Source organism: Notothenia rossii (genome assembly GCF_949606895.1).
Source record: "Notothenia rossii genome assembly, chromosome: 8".
NCBI classification, from domain to species: domain Eukaryota; kingdom Metazoa; phylum Chordata; class Actinopteri; order Perciformes; family Nototheniidae; genus Notothenia; species Notothenia rossii.
This window is the reverse complement of record NC_136906.1, coordinates 70,593,178-70,608,067: the sequence shown is the minus strand read 5'-3', so window position 1 is coordinate 70,608,067 and position 14,890 is coordinate 70,593,178. Positions and strand designations below refer to the sequence as shown.

At 39.9% G+C, this 14,890-nt stretch overlaps 1 long non-coding RNA gene across 1 annotated transcript in view; it reads left to right on the top strand.

Annotated features, from left to right (window-relative positions):
• Positions 1-14,890, top strand: part of LOC307017136 — a 65,539-nt gene that overhangs the window by 33,645 nt on the left and 17,004 nt on the right. The window lies entirely within an intron of this gene.

The window sequence follows — 14,890 nt, the reverse complement described above, 5'->3', positions numbered from 1 at the left end:
ATGTACGGTAATCCTAGAAGGTTCACCATGTCAAACTGCATTAGTTTAGATATGGGCCCATATAATGTATAATGTCACTTTAGTTTGAAAATATCAGTAGACACCACTAGATTGCAGTATAAATAAGGATCAGTGATTTGTCTGTTCTCTCTCTGTCCTGGAAGGGCAACAGACTACTTTAAGAGGCCCTGTAGATTTTCCTTGTAAACAAACCAAAAAAAACATTTACATTCAGTGTTACTCACCAATACTCATTGTGTGTATCCTTCATGTCAAACAAAACATGTCAATGGTATTTTGGTTTTGGATCATTTTTACTTTAATAAGATTAAATACAAAGCCAACTGTGTATCCTGCAAGTCCCTCTTACTCAATACATGTAAAACCTCACAGGACCTCCAATACCTTCGGCTATTCTCTGATCTGCTTAAGAAATGGTTAAGTTACATTAAGATCCTCTGAAGTTTCTACCCTGAAGGGTTATTTAGGAAGTGTCTTTGGTGCTAAGAGTGTGGTTGTCAGCTGTTTGCGTGTGTGCCAGCACTTGGACAATGGGTGGTGGTCTATTTAGCTCCTATATTCAACCCAACATCAAATAGTGAGTATCAGTAAAAGTTGTTGTATGAGCTAGGAAATATTACAAGTAACATCATTAATTGAAATCTTTACAGAAGTCTTCAACAGTAAGTCTATACAGACCCTTCTCCATGAGTAGTCAACACTTGTTTACAATCCACAATATTGAGGCTGGTATAGCTTTCACCTTGTTAGTCAGTGTTTGTGTAGTGATGAGTCAATGGGTGTGGGTGGACTATGTGTTATTTATGAGACATTACAGATTTGTTGATATAAAAAACGACAGCAGCATTTGAAGACTGGTTTGGTATGAGCAAGGGTGCTGGAAGTAACGGCCCTTACACACGGTGGCGTGCGTTGCCGCTTGCCGGCGGGGGGGGCTGAAACTAGACCAACAACCAATCACATAAATCTCCCGCCCCAGACACACAAGCACGCGGTTTGATTGGCTAGAGCTTGCACTGGCATATGATTCGATTGGCTGACGCCTCCGTCGAGGCGGCAAAAGTAGAACATTGCTCTACTTTTGCAGCGAGCACCGCGAGAGAAGCTACGCTTTGCTCCCACAATGCAGTTCGGCGAATCGTGACGTCATCCCATTCAAAGTGAATGGGCAGAAGCGTTGAAGCGGCAACGCACGCCGCCGTGTGTAGGGGCCGTAACGGCCCGTCCACACTACAGCTTCGACGGCTTCAAAAACGGTTTCCAACGCGTCTGCCCATTCACTTTGAATGGGGTGACGTCACGTTACCTCGCCGAACTGAATTGTGGGTAGCAAAGCGGAGCTTTCCTGGCGTTTCAGGCTGCAAAAGTTGAGCAATGTTCAACTTTTGAAGCTTCTGAAGCTTTCGGTGGAAGCGTCAGCCAATCAAATCATATGCCAGTACAAGCTCTAGCCAATCAAACCGCTGCTTATGTGACAGGGGCGGGAGATTCATGTAATTGGTTGTTGGTCAAGCTTCAGACACGCCCGCCGGCAAGCTTCTTTTGAAGCTGTAGTGTGGACGGACCGTAAGGATAGTAAGAGAGTCAGAGGCTACTGGTTGGATTGCTCAAATATGGCAATGAGAATGGTGTGATCCCATCCCAAGATGGTCTCTAGTTTTATGTTTTTTAGCTGTTGACAGATACATTGCTTATGTGAAGTTTCGGTAACACTTTATATTAAGGTACACAAATTCACCATCAACTAGTTGTTAATTTACATGGATATTAGCAGTATATTGGCTCTTTATTAGTCACTATAAAACACGTATTAATGCCTTATTCTACATCACCATATTCTACAAGTAATAGGCCATTAGTTGAGAGTTTTTCCTCAATAACCCTCTAATTAGTGCTTATTTATTGTAAGGAAGTTGTTGTACATGGGTTTTGGTCGTAATATGCTCTGCTCAATATGGGCCTAATAAGGCAGTAGTACCACAAGAATAGTAAGTCTCCCATAATAACACTTAACAAATATGATCTGTTCTTATGTATCAAAACATGAAACTATAAGTGTTAATTGTGTCTAAAATAACTCTATTGCTGCTGAAGCTGTATCACCAGCAAGACAATGCTGGTAGACCAGCATGGTGAAGCTGGTGTACCAGCAAGGTCTCATTATGTTAGTCGGTGATGTTGGATTACCATTTTAGCTAAATAAATAGAGAGAGAGAGACCAGTGGCGTCGCCCCCGAATGTTTTTTCTGTAGCCCCGGACAATTCTCCCTCAATAATATAATACATTAACCGTGCTTTACCTGAACCTCATCATGACACTAGAGAGGACGGCAGGATTGTAATTTCCCGTGTTCAGTGAATGCAACAGAGGCAAGACACCAGACTAATCAGAGAGTTGCATGGAAATACAGTACTTCTGGGTCTCTGTGTTTCATTCAAGCTCGGCTCTCTGTGTGTGTGTGGCAATAGCGCATTTAGCAGAGGTGGGGACTCGAGTCACATGACATGACTTTTTTTGACTTGAGACTTGCTTGATTAACATTGATAAAAGACTTGACTTGACTTTGACTTGGTATTCATGACTTGAGACTTGACTTAAGCTTGAGACAGATGACTTGAAAGGACTTGACTATTTAAAATTCAATATTTGCATTTGTTTTTGTAGTTGGATATTACGTTTAGTTTTTTCGAAAAACGTGATTATAACGCCATGCGCGCAAACCTGGCAACCCACTAGACGGCAGGAGTGTCAGTTAACATGGCAGCGGCTACCTTTACTCCAAAAATAGTTACGTTTGGATTCAAGGATTATTTTGTTCATGACGCTAATAAGAAGAGAACAGCGGTATGCACGGTCTGCAGCATAAAGATCAGTGACGGTGTTGCAGTATAAGTTGAGTCATGACAACTGGCGACATTCTATTATTTTCGTCATAGGAATCCGGGGCGTGTACATTGAGGACCCATTGTTGACCTACCAGGAAAGAAACATCGTTTGTCGTTTACGTTCATCTTTTGCTATATCTGCCTTCCTAAGATCACTTTGCTGCACATTCAGTACTCGTATGTGAGGTTGTGGGTGAGAGGCCGATATCGTGACGCTTACAGGGAGGTATCGAACATTACAAAGTAGGTGACTGTGTGGATGCCTGTTCAAAACATTGCAAACTTCAATAAATCATTTAAATTATATATTTGTGTCCGACTTTCATTTGTTCATCGTTCTTAATGTGATGTATAGTAGCTTTGATAGCTGTCCATACCTTCAGACAGCCTACAATTAAAACACAAGTTGTTTATTCACAGCCCGAACGCTCATCGAGATGACTGGATCAGTCATGACAACTTGTGATCAGCTCCGATTAAATTGTGATATCAATTCTGTAGCTAACCTCCAGGGAGCACGTTTTTTTAATGAAATACCTGTATCCCTCTCATCACAACAAGACTCTACACTGTTGTAAACTGTGTTTGTTATTCTCCCGTCCAGGAGAGAAGCTTTAAAAGGAGACTAAATGGAGTCTCTGTGAAAGTTCAATTGGATACTTTAATTAAAAAAGGCGCGGGTTGGTCACAAGCATGATATTGTTCAGTCAGACAAACAGCTGTGATCCGCTCCTCGTTAGGGAAGAGAAGAGCCAGGATCTCTCCTCCGGTGCTGTTATATATCCTCTGCTGGCTCCTCCCCGCCAGCCGGCTCGCCTCGTCTCCAATGTCCGTTGTTGCATTTAAACAGAGGATAGGTTCTTTTCACATTCAATATATGCTTAACACGCCTTTTCTCCTCATATTCTCTTTCATCACTTTTCATGCAACACATTCTAAACGCTGTAATCAATACTCTAAAAAATACTTCTCGGCTCGTTTGGTTTCCGGTCATTCCGGATGTTGTCACATGCTACTCTCGTCTGTAAACAATAATGTGTTCAAATAAACTGTACCTTCATTTAATATTCAGCATGGTAGTATCTCGACATCTATAGTTGTAGCGTTAAATCAGTAGGCTTCGGTTTTCACCACTCCACGTCATTTCGCTAATAAATTCACCTCTTTAGGAAATCGTATATTAGCCACATGCTAAATGCTAACCGTAGATGAAGGATTTTCAGAATAAAAGCTTAACTGCTTGTGCACAAGAATTTCTGGTTTTTCAGTATAAAAGAGCATTAAAACTGACGGCATGTTTAAACTACATTTCCCCATTAAAACATTGATTTTAATTTCTAACAGTGTGCAGGAAAAACAATTACATACATAATTGATATCACAATTTAATCGGAGCTGATCACAAGTTGTCATGACTGATCCAGTCATCTCGATGAGCGTTCGGGCTGTGAATAAACAACTTGTGTTTTAATTGTAGGCTGTCTGAAGGTATGGACAGCTATCAAAGCTACTATACATCACATTAAGAATGATGAACAAATTAAAGTCGGACACAAATATATAATTTAAATGATTTATTGAAGTTTGCAATGTTTTGAACAGGCATCCACACAGTCACCTACTTTGTAATGTTCGATACCTCCCTGTAAGCGTCACGATATCGGCCTCTCACCCACAACCTCACATACGAGTACTGAATGTGCAGCAAAGTGATCTTAGGAAGGCAGATATAGCAAAAGATGAACGTAAACGACAAACGATGTTTCTTTCCTGGTAGGTCAACAATGGGTCCTCAATGTACACGCCCCGGATTCCAATGACGAAAATAATAGAATGTCGCGAGTTGTCATGACTCAACTTTTACTGCAACAACGGGACCACCACAACATCCCACTTCATTCGTCACTACAAAAAAAACCCACAGAGAAAGGTAGGCTACCTGACTGTGTTGTGTTAGCTAGAAAGCTAACGTTAAGTTTAAGCTACGTTAGACTTGGTTTCAAATCGATTAAGCAAAGAGAAGACAAAACGGGGTAAATGAACACTAGAACCGGGATTCTTTTTGACTGACCCTGATACTGACGGGCTGTCAGGAGAGAGAGAGAGGAAAAGAGATGCCTCGTTTATTTTCCCTGTGTTATTATCAGAAGTTACTGTAAACTTTTGAATAATGTAGTTCATCTACTTTTAGTAGTTTGTTTAAATGTTTTAATTATGTTGTTTTTGTTAGAAGTGCATCATTCCTTGATTTATCATAAAATGAATCTGAACTTTTTGATCTGTTATGATGATAAACTGAAGCCATTTCTAAATTAACCCAATTAAGTGAGTTTTAAATCGTCCTGCTTAGTTTATAAGGAAATTATGAAGAGGAACAAATTCAATGATTTGAAAATGATATCTATGTAGGTGCTGACGCTGTTGGCGGTTCTAGTGTTAACAGAAATTTTAATTAAATAATTGTAATGGCAAATGCCATATATGATTTTCTTACCTGGAATTCTGCCTTTTTGAACAGACTTTTTGAGTCCTAGTTATATTGTCTACAGTTCTGGGGTTAATATGAATCTAATATGATTGTCATCGGTCTACATTAGATTTCAAATGATTAACTGTGTATGTAATGAAGATCATAGTGAGGGTTGAATCCATTTTCATAACCACATCTTTTAACTGATTTAAATGCGGAAACTGGGCTTATTCATCAGAATTTCGTATGACTTGACTTGACTTGCTTGACCTGAGCAATAGTGCTGTAGCGATATGTCGACGCGTCGACTTCAAAATATCGTCGACGACATATTTCCTCGTCGACGCTTCGCCACACACACGTGGGTCACCCAAAACAACAACAAGCCGTTCGCAATGGCACTTTAAACACTATGGAGACTGAAACGGCTACCACCTCCTCCTCACAGGATTGCGCACGAAGCCCTGCAAAAAAGCCCCCAAACAAAAACATCTCGCCCTAGATCTTTCAAATTGAATTTATTGAAATCTCCAATATCAACGTTAGAGCTTGTTCGGGGGGTGCTAACACTTAACCATAAACTTTATCGTTTACTTTCTCCGTCTTTATATGTAGATATTACTTTTCTCCGCTAGTCACGTTGTTTCCATAGCAACAACAACTTCCTGTCAACAGCGCTACCTCTCCTTCAAAATAAAAGCATATTCATGAATAGGAACAGCCCTAGTGTGTTGTGCAGCTTGAGTTTTGTGCACTTCGGTAGTGCTAACTATCTTATAGCTCTCCATGCGGTTTGTTCGTGCTTGGTTGGTTAGTAGTTAATGTTAGCTACCTAGCTAGCGGCGCCAGCTGTGTGTTAGTTAACGTTTGTCAGCATTTAATGTTGGATGGAATGGTAGCTAGTTTACGTCAGCAGAACACCGCTATCTAGCCGCTACTAACCCGGAACGAACAAACTGCACAGAGAGCTAACTCATGTTGTGGTCGTTTACGAGTCAAACATAACATTAGACTAACGTTAGTCAGCTTATAGTATCAATGTGTGTCAATTAACGGAGCCAAGCAATGTCCAGGCCAGGGCTGCACGTAAGCTGGTGCGCAGTTATCATGAATGAAGTAATGTTTTTTGGTATTTATTTGAGATACATTATGTTTTTTATAAATCGAACAACAGAAAATTAATCGTTAGATTAGTCGACTAATCGATGAAATAATCGCCCGATTAATCATTTTCAAAATAATCGTTTCCCCCCAGCACTACTGAGCAATGACTTGACTTGACTTGCTTGACTCTCACCACAGTGACTTGGGACTTGCTTGATACTTGTAGGTCAAGACTTGAGACTTGCTCATGACTTGCACACGTAGGACTTACTCCCACCTCTGGCATTTAGTGTGATTGAGCGAGAGAGAGAAAGTGCGCACCGGTGCCATCTGTTGTTAGCATCTGGTTAGCTAGTTGCACTAACGGACATTATGAGCTGTTTCCACAACAAGCCGAAGGAGAGTCCTCTCCAGTCAGACTAAGAGACTCAGGTGAGCTAAAGGACTCTCTGAGTGTTTAGATATTAGTTATCTCAGTGGGTCTCAAACGGTTTGGTCATTAATTATGTAAAAGATTATTTGCGAGGCACACCTTCATACGATCATTATAGTTATAAAAAAATAAGAGAATAAATGAAATACAGTTATGAAATACTATATGGCAGTAAAACAAGAATACAGTTTAAAACGGGAGTGATTTGTAAATTATCCATAAAGAAAAAGAAAATCTGTTTACAGTTCTGTTTCATATGGGTGTTGAGAAAAAATGTTGCTCTCAACGTGCACCATATTGATGCATTTTACTTCAATATTTAGAAATAAATCTTCCCAGGGAGCATGCCCCCGGACCCCCCTAGAGGAGGTGAGGACCCCCTTAGAGGATGTTAGGTCCACCCACTTTACCTCTGCTTACACCTATATGCTGTGAGCTGATTATCGAACCTTCATTGTAACAGTCGTGGGTGTACTGTGTATGTGCGTGTGGGCAGTGTTGCAACATTTTCACTGTAGCGCCCGGTACCTTAATGGGAAACCCTACATGTTTGAGCACCCTCTATGAAACGTCAAGCTACCCCACAGCACCCCCAAAAGAAAATCTCTGGCGCCGCAACTGTGGGCTAAGCCCCGAATGTTTCCAGGACGAGGAAACACCCCTGAGAGAGACATAAGGCGCTTTCACACCGGAGTACTTTTCCCAGTATAGTAGCGATAGTTCTTGAAATGTTGCCTTCACACCAAAAAAAATCCAGAACTAGAACTTAGTTCATGAGAACCTTTTCACCCCCTTTTTAGTCCCTGCTTGAGAGCAGGTTCTTTCATGGGAGAAAAAGGTTCCCATTTCTGATTGGCCAGGCGGATTGCAAACCACGCCCCGTAAAACTCGGAAAAGTTTTGTGAAGCCGCCATTGTATTTGCTGGCATTAGCATGATTAGCATTAGCATTAGCCCATCGCACCAACGGAAAGAGACTCACTTTTGGCAACACAAAAAAAAACATGGGAGCGGTGGAGTGATGAGGAGGTGTCGCCGTTCTGGCGATTTACTCGGAAGGCCAGCAGCTTCTACTGAAGCCAGTCCCCAACTCCGGGGACTTCCGGCAAGGGACTTCTGACCGGGGACTTCTGGCCGGGGACTTCGGGTGGCAGTATACGCCGTGAAGTTGTTTGCGGCCTGCCAGTAAACCCAAAGCAGAAGAAGTAGGCTTCATTTGCCTAATCTTCCCTAAGAGGCATATTCCGGTGTGAACGCGATCTGCTCTTTATTTCATCAGAACTCTCCAATTTAAATTGTTTTTATTAGTAAATAATGATAGTAAATAAAATAGTCCCTCTGTTGCCTTAAAAAAACGTGTGTAAATATGTGATTTGTAAATGTAAAACACCATCCACAAATGCATTTAAAAGTTTGTAAACTCACAAATAAATTTGCAAATATAAAAGGGATCTGCAAATATGCAAAATATTTTCACAAATAAAAAAAAGATCTGTGAATACTATGAATAATTTACAAATAAACAAAAGGAATTTGTGAATATCTCTTTAACATTGATAACTTTCGATCAGGCATTTGTGAATCCATTTTGTATTTTTCAACCAAAAATGCGTTTGTGGATCTCAAATCTCTGCTTGTGGAACTCAAATCTCTGCTTGGGGATCGTCTTTTTACACACACAGTTTTGAGACAAACTTTCCGCCGGTCTCAACCGAAATCTGCTCGGGTCACTCAGTTATTTTCGGAAACCACGTGATGGCCTGCTGATGACATTTCCGCATTTCCAGGTTTCAAAGTAAGAGCATGATGATTTGATTAATGTGCCGTTTTTGTATTACTTTAATGAACAGCGGTACGTTAGGTGCATTCTTTATCACCATCATGTTATACGGTTAGTTTGTGTTTGTTGTTCAATACATCGAGCCCATTCGTATGCATTGATGTTGAAGTACTTATAGGCTACGCCACTTTCGGGTCCCGTGGGGCTACAGCTGGCAGCGAAGTAGCCCCAGAGATAACTCTTTCTTCATATTTTGTGTGTATTCATTCAAGCGGGTCAAAGTTACAAAGCACTTCACATCTTATTAATCGGCCTAGTTTTACCTTACCAGTGCAGTGGTAAGGTTATCTGTAGAAAAGCACCGTATTTAGGTTAGCCTTCACAGTAAGGCTACATTAAATGTTGCAATATTTATTGTGTCCTTTCTACTGTTTATGTATATTCCTGTTTATGCTTTTATTTGTATTTAATTGTATTATGTTTATACTGTTTAAGCTGAACATTTGACATCTGATTTTTTGGAAATCTTCAGAACTCTTGTGAACTCTGGTGTTTTAGATTTGGTTTACCAAAGTCTTAGGTTCACAAAAGTACTGTAATACAGTATATGACTAACACTGTATATACATTTGTAATTCATGTCTAAAATGAAAATGTGTAAATTCGAATTTTGAGTAAAATAGTTGTTTATCAATCTACTTTCCTCACAGCAGGGACTGAGATACATCAGGACTGAATAATGACTTCATATGACATACCAAGGTTGTGTGATGTGTACAAATAAAAATTCAGCATTAGAACTATTTTTCAACCAATAATTTATTATAAATATGTTCTTTTCAACTAACTATTCACAAAAATATAGGAAACTGGAAAATCGTACTATTTACAATATCAGACCTTTGTGTCGAGGTATATCTTGACCTGGTGGCAGGCACAGATGGAGGTTCTGGCTCCCGGATATATGTGAAACCTCTCTGTAAAGCCAATTAAAATGTAGGACAATAATTACTACTAAGTTCATTGAAATAAAGTTCAAGTGGCATGTTGCTTAAAGAGCACCTTGCAGGTTTTTTTTTTTCTACATTTATGCTTAAACTTGCTTGAAAATTAAAATTAAAAAAGTGAATGTAGGATTTGATATGTTTTACGAGACATAAGGGCAGGAATTCAGAGGGAAAGGAGCAATTTTGAGCTCTGCTCTTAAAAAACTGCTTTTTTTTAAGGTCATACGTCAAACGCGTCATATTACATCACAAAGGGTAAACATCTCCGCTCTCTGACCGCGGGTATAGTTAGTAGTTGCGTTGAGTTGAGCGGTTGTGTTTTAGTGAGCTGGTATTTTTTGGTAGTTTTACATTGTATTTCACCATTTGTAATCATGGTGCAGTATTGTGTTTGTGCAGGTTGCACAAATACCAGCCTGTCAGGACATCGAGTCAACAGTAAAAAGGACCGGAGCTAGCGTTCGTTCCTGGGTGCGTTGTGCATCCACCTCCCTGCAGCACATACTCTCCACAGCTTTATCAGGAAACCGTATTACTTCTCTCTCCCCCCCCCCCCTTCGCTGCTCTCTCTCTCTCCCCTCCGGTACACGGCACCGTAAGACGTAGTGTGGAGTTGCATTAGGTAACGTTGTGGTGGCTGTACTGCTCCAGCCGTCTCCTTTGTGTTTGTTTGTTTCCCCCTGTCTGTGTTGTTTGTGTGTGCGTGGTGGCTGTCACTCCTGGCTCCTGGCTCAACCTCCACTCATCTGCTTCAATCAGCTGTGCACCCTCCCCGACTACACACCTGCTTTCCATCAAGCCATTTACAACGGCATATCAACGGAGGCTCCACAACCTTTCTCCGCCAGATCGTCAAGTATCAGCCGTATCTCGCGTCTCTCCTCCGGTACACAGCACCGTAGTGTGGAGTTGAATTAGGTATGCAAGATACGGCTGATACTTGCGCATTAGTTTCTGTTATGGATCAGTATCAACAGTCCTGCCAGTAACGTTACTATATTATCAATGCTACGTTAGTTATAGCCTGATATACGATAGCTAACTTCACATTGTTGTGATGTGACGTTAGCTAACATTCTGTAGCTAACGCCGGTCACTCACCAAGATAGCTGCCCAGTTCTCCACTGATTCTCCGCACACCACAGCTCAATTTCTCTCCGATGGCCGTTATTTCTTCTTATCCTTGGCTGCTCCTGGTCTCTTGGACGCCTAGCAGGCTCATAATTATAAGGTTGTGGTCCGTCATATGCATTCGAATATTCATGTTCAACTTCTTCTGTGTCTTCTGTGTCGAAACTAGCATTGGGATCCATGTTTATTAATACGTTACACCGGCCGCTCTCCCCCTTGTTTCCCCCATGTTACGTCACACGCGGGAGGTCACGTGCCGAGGCTTTTTTATGCGGAAGTGAAAATGTCTTACAAAAAAACGACGCCAGGTGTCACTGTAGTGTATATTTCTGTATATTTTTGGGAAAATCTAGTGTATTCATCATTTTTTCCTACACATTTATTCACAGGTGTCTTTAACCTGGAAGTTGGTCTTTAAGAAAAAAATGTTGTAATTTCTTTGTTGCGTTTATTATCATACATATTGTTACTGTTTTTGTTCCCATTTAAATATGTAATACTATTTATTATTTACATTTTAAATCAAATGCACCTGATTTAGATAACTTATTTATTTTGCTGTAGGTTAATTTGTAGGTTGGTTTATTTTTTGTATAATTATTGTATTGTTACTGTATATTTGTATTATATTAACTAGCTATTTATTGCTATGTATTACATGAACATAGTGTTATGAACACTATACAATGTATTTATTGTGGTAGTTACCAGAATACACAATGACACAATGAATCTCTGGTTTAAATAATCATACTAGTATTTATACAATGTATGCTGGTCACCTGGAATCATGGTAAGCTTCCAGCATGGTATATTTAATACTAGTATTAAACATAAGCTGGTGATAGGTGGATGCTGGTGACCAGCATAGTATGCTTAATATTTGCAATGTATTAGTATTTGCACATTTATATTTTTGTAAAATTTGTACTGAACATTTATTGACAGTTTTCAAATGTATTTATTTAATTGTTTATTTGGCAGGGACAATGGACGATAATGAACACTTTAAACATTAAAATGTGTCAAGCTTAACAGTGCCAGATTTAGCTTTGAGCTCATTTCCATCCGCGGTCCCTCACATAAAACATTTAAGAAAATTATATTTTACAAACATAGCAAAAACAAAATACCTGATATGCAAAAAGTGCAAAAGAGCAAGAGCAGCATACACAAGTATTTATGACATGGTAATACAATATAACAGCAACGACATATAAAGTGCAAGAGAAGATACACGTGCTACATAAAGTGCAAGAGGAGATACCCCTGTATTAAAGTGCATTTAGCGGTGATTGCATGTCTGTTTGTTTCTCAACCATTCTTTGAGTTGACCTTTAAAACTATTGAGAGTGGGACAATCCCGTATCTCAGTTGGGAGGCTATTCCACAATGAGCTGCCTTTAATGGAGAGGACATTTGGTCCAAAAGTGGTCCGTCTACGGTGGACCTCACAGTCTCCTCTGGTTTCTGACCTAGTGCAGCGTCCAGTTTCTTTTTTGTGGATGAATTCCCCTAAGGGAGGGGGGGCCATAGCATAATTACACACACTGTTATTCTTGTCAAAAACACAATAACCACCTCTCACCTATTTTGTAAGCAGGTCACACAGTATGATCACAAATATATAAACTCTGTTAAAAATCAGTTTTTATTAAAAAGTACAGGCTGCATATGTGTTCTCAGCCTTGGAAAACTTGACATGTTTTGGGATGTGTCTGAACCTCTCTATAGTGGTTCATTAATAAAACAGATATTTCAACGTGTGCCTACTTTGTTCATGTACTGTTGAGGTTAATTTCAGTAGTTGTGCGCTATAATGTATTTACAAAGTGTGAAGAGGAGGCAACTTCAGAATAGGGAACCTGTTCAGAGGCCTGTACTACGAAGCTGGTTCAACCTAACCTGGATATGTTTGAGTTAGCCGGTTGGCCTAATCCAAAACATACGCGCTCTCGCTAAACTGTACTACGACGCGGGTTATCAAGTGGATCGCTCAAGCCAGCCGTGTCCTATCTAGTTAGGTGCGCGTTCACATGAAAGGGGTGGTATTTGGAGCATTCAACCAATCACAAACACGGAGAAGCGTACTGACAGTGCAGCGTCATACTTCCTGAATGAAAAACTATAATATTAGACATATGAAGAACTTAAACTTTAAACATCCATGACTTAAACACTTTATCCATGATAAAAGCCACATAGAGCTGGTAAAAGAAAAAGTGTTTGAATGCGTACATTAACAGGTTTATGATATCACTGCCCCGTCTAAGACACGAGTGGATCTGACTTTAATTACATTTGTCTCGAGAGTTTCGTCAACTTAATGTGTTGCTTAAAATAATACTTCTGCATACAGCATCTGACACTGAGTGTTGCACGGCCAGATACGGCTCAGCTGACTCAGATAAGGAGATATATGATACATTATGATGTGATATGCCGCGGACTGTACTTAATGTTACGCGGTTGTCTACCTTGCTATGATTGTAAAGTCATTTTGTTTGCATTTTTACAACGTTATGTGCATGAGTTATTGATCCGCGAAATTCGAATCTGTCAATAACTCAGCTCAGAGTATGCTTTGCGACGTACATGTCCCCTCGCTCTGAGTGTTCTCTTGAGGTGTCTTTCACGTATGTGAAAACCGTGCCTATTGCCAAGCACTGATGTTATAAATATAATAATCATAATACATGAGACTTGTATAGCGCTTTTCAGGAAACTCAAAGACGCTTTGACAGAGAATAATTTTTTTTTTTTAAAATACAAAAATACAAAAAGAGATAAAGGTTTTGCGAGTATTGCGATATCTCGCAAAGGTTTTACGAGGTCTCGCAAAACATTCTTTTAGGGGGCGCCGTACAAATGAAAGGTGAAATAATATTCAAATATATAAATTATATATAATAAATAAACAAATTAATTCAATTACAAAAAAATAATTAAAATCACACAACCAAAACAATAAATTAAATGGACTCAGGCTGGAAAACCGAGTTCTCTCTCTCTCTCTCTCTCTCTCTCTCTCTCTCTCTCTCTCTCTCTCTCTCTCTCTCTCTCTCTCTCTCTCTATAATATATATATATATATATATATATATATACATATATACATATATACAGTGGGGCAAAAAAGTATTTAGTCAGCCACCAATTGTGCAAGTTCTCCCACTTAAAAAGATGAGAGAGGCCTATAATTTTCATCCTAGGTATACCTCAACTATGAGAGACAAAATGAGAAAAGAAAATCCAGAAAATCACATTGTCTGATTTTTAAAGAATTTATTTGCATATTATGGTGAAAAATAAGTATTTGGTCAATAACAAAAGTTAATCTCAATACTTTGTTATATAATAATAGTAATAATTTCAATTTATATAGCGCCTTTCATGAAACCCTTTGTTGGCAATGACAGAGGTCAAACGTTTTCTGTAAGTCTTCACAAGGTTTTCACACACTGTTGCTGGTATTTTGGCCCATTCCTCCATGCAGATCTCTAGAGCAGTGATGTTTTGGGGCTGTCGCTGGGCAACGCAGACTTTCAACTCCCTCCAAAGATTTTCTATGGGGTTGAGATCTGGAGACTGGCTAGGCCACTCCAGAACCTTGAAATGCTTCTTACGAAGCCACTCCTTCGTTGCCCGGGCGGTGTGTTTGGGATCATTGTCATGCTGAAAGACATTCAAATTCAAACTTCAAATTCCCCTCGAGTAAGTCACACGTTGTCTCCTGCTTGTCTCCATATTATTCATTTGGCTGCTACACTGTTGCACGCAGAGTGTCCTGACCTGGCTGTGTGTGAGCGCCGCCCCTCACAGCGCGCCTGGCCGCCAGCCACAGCGCACCTGGCTGAAATGCTGGTCACTTCCTTATGTACACAAACATTTAAACGGCAATTTATCGAGGTCAGAAAAGTTCATTTGTATTTATCGTACAATAAGTCAATGAATTGCTTATCGTGACAGGCCTAGGTACAACTACTGCCTTATTAGGCCCATATTGTACAACAACTTCCTTACTTGCAATAAATAAGCACTAATTAGAGGGTTATTGAGG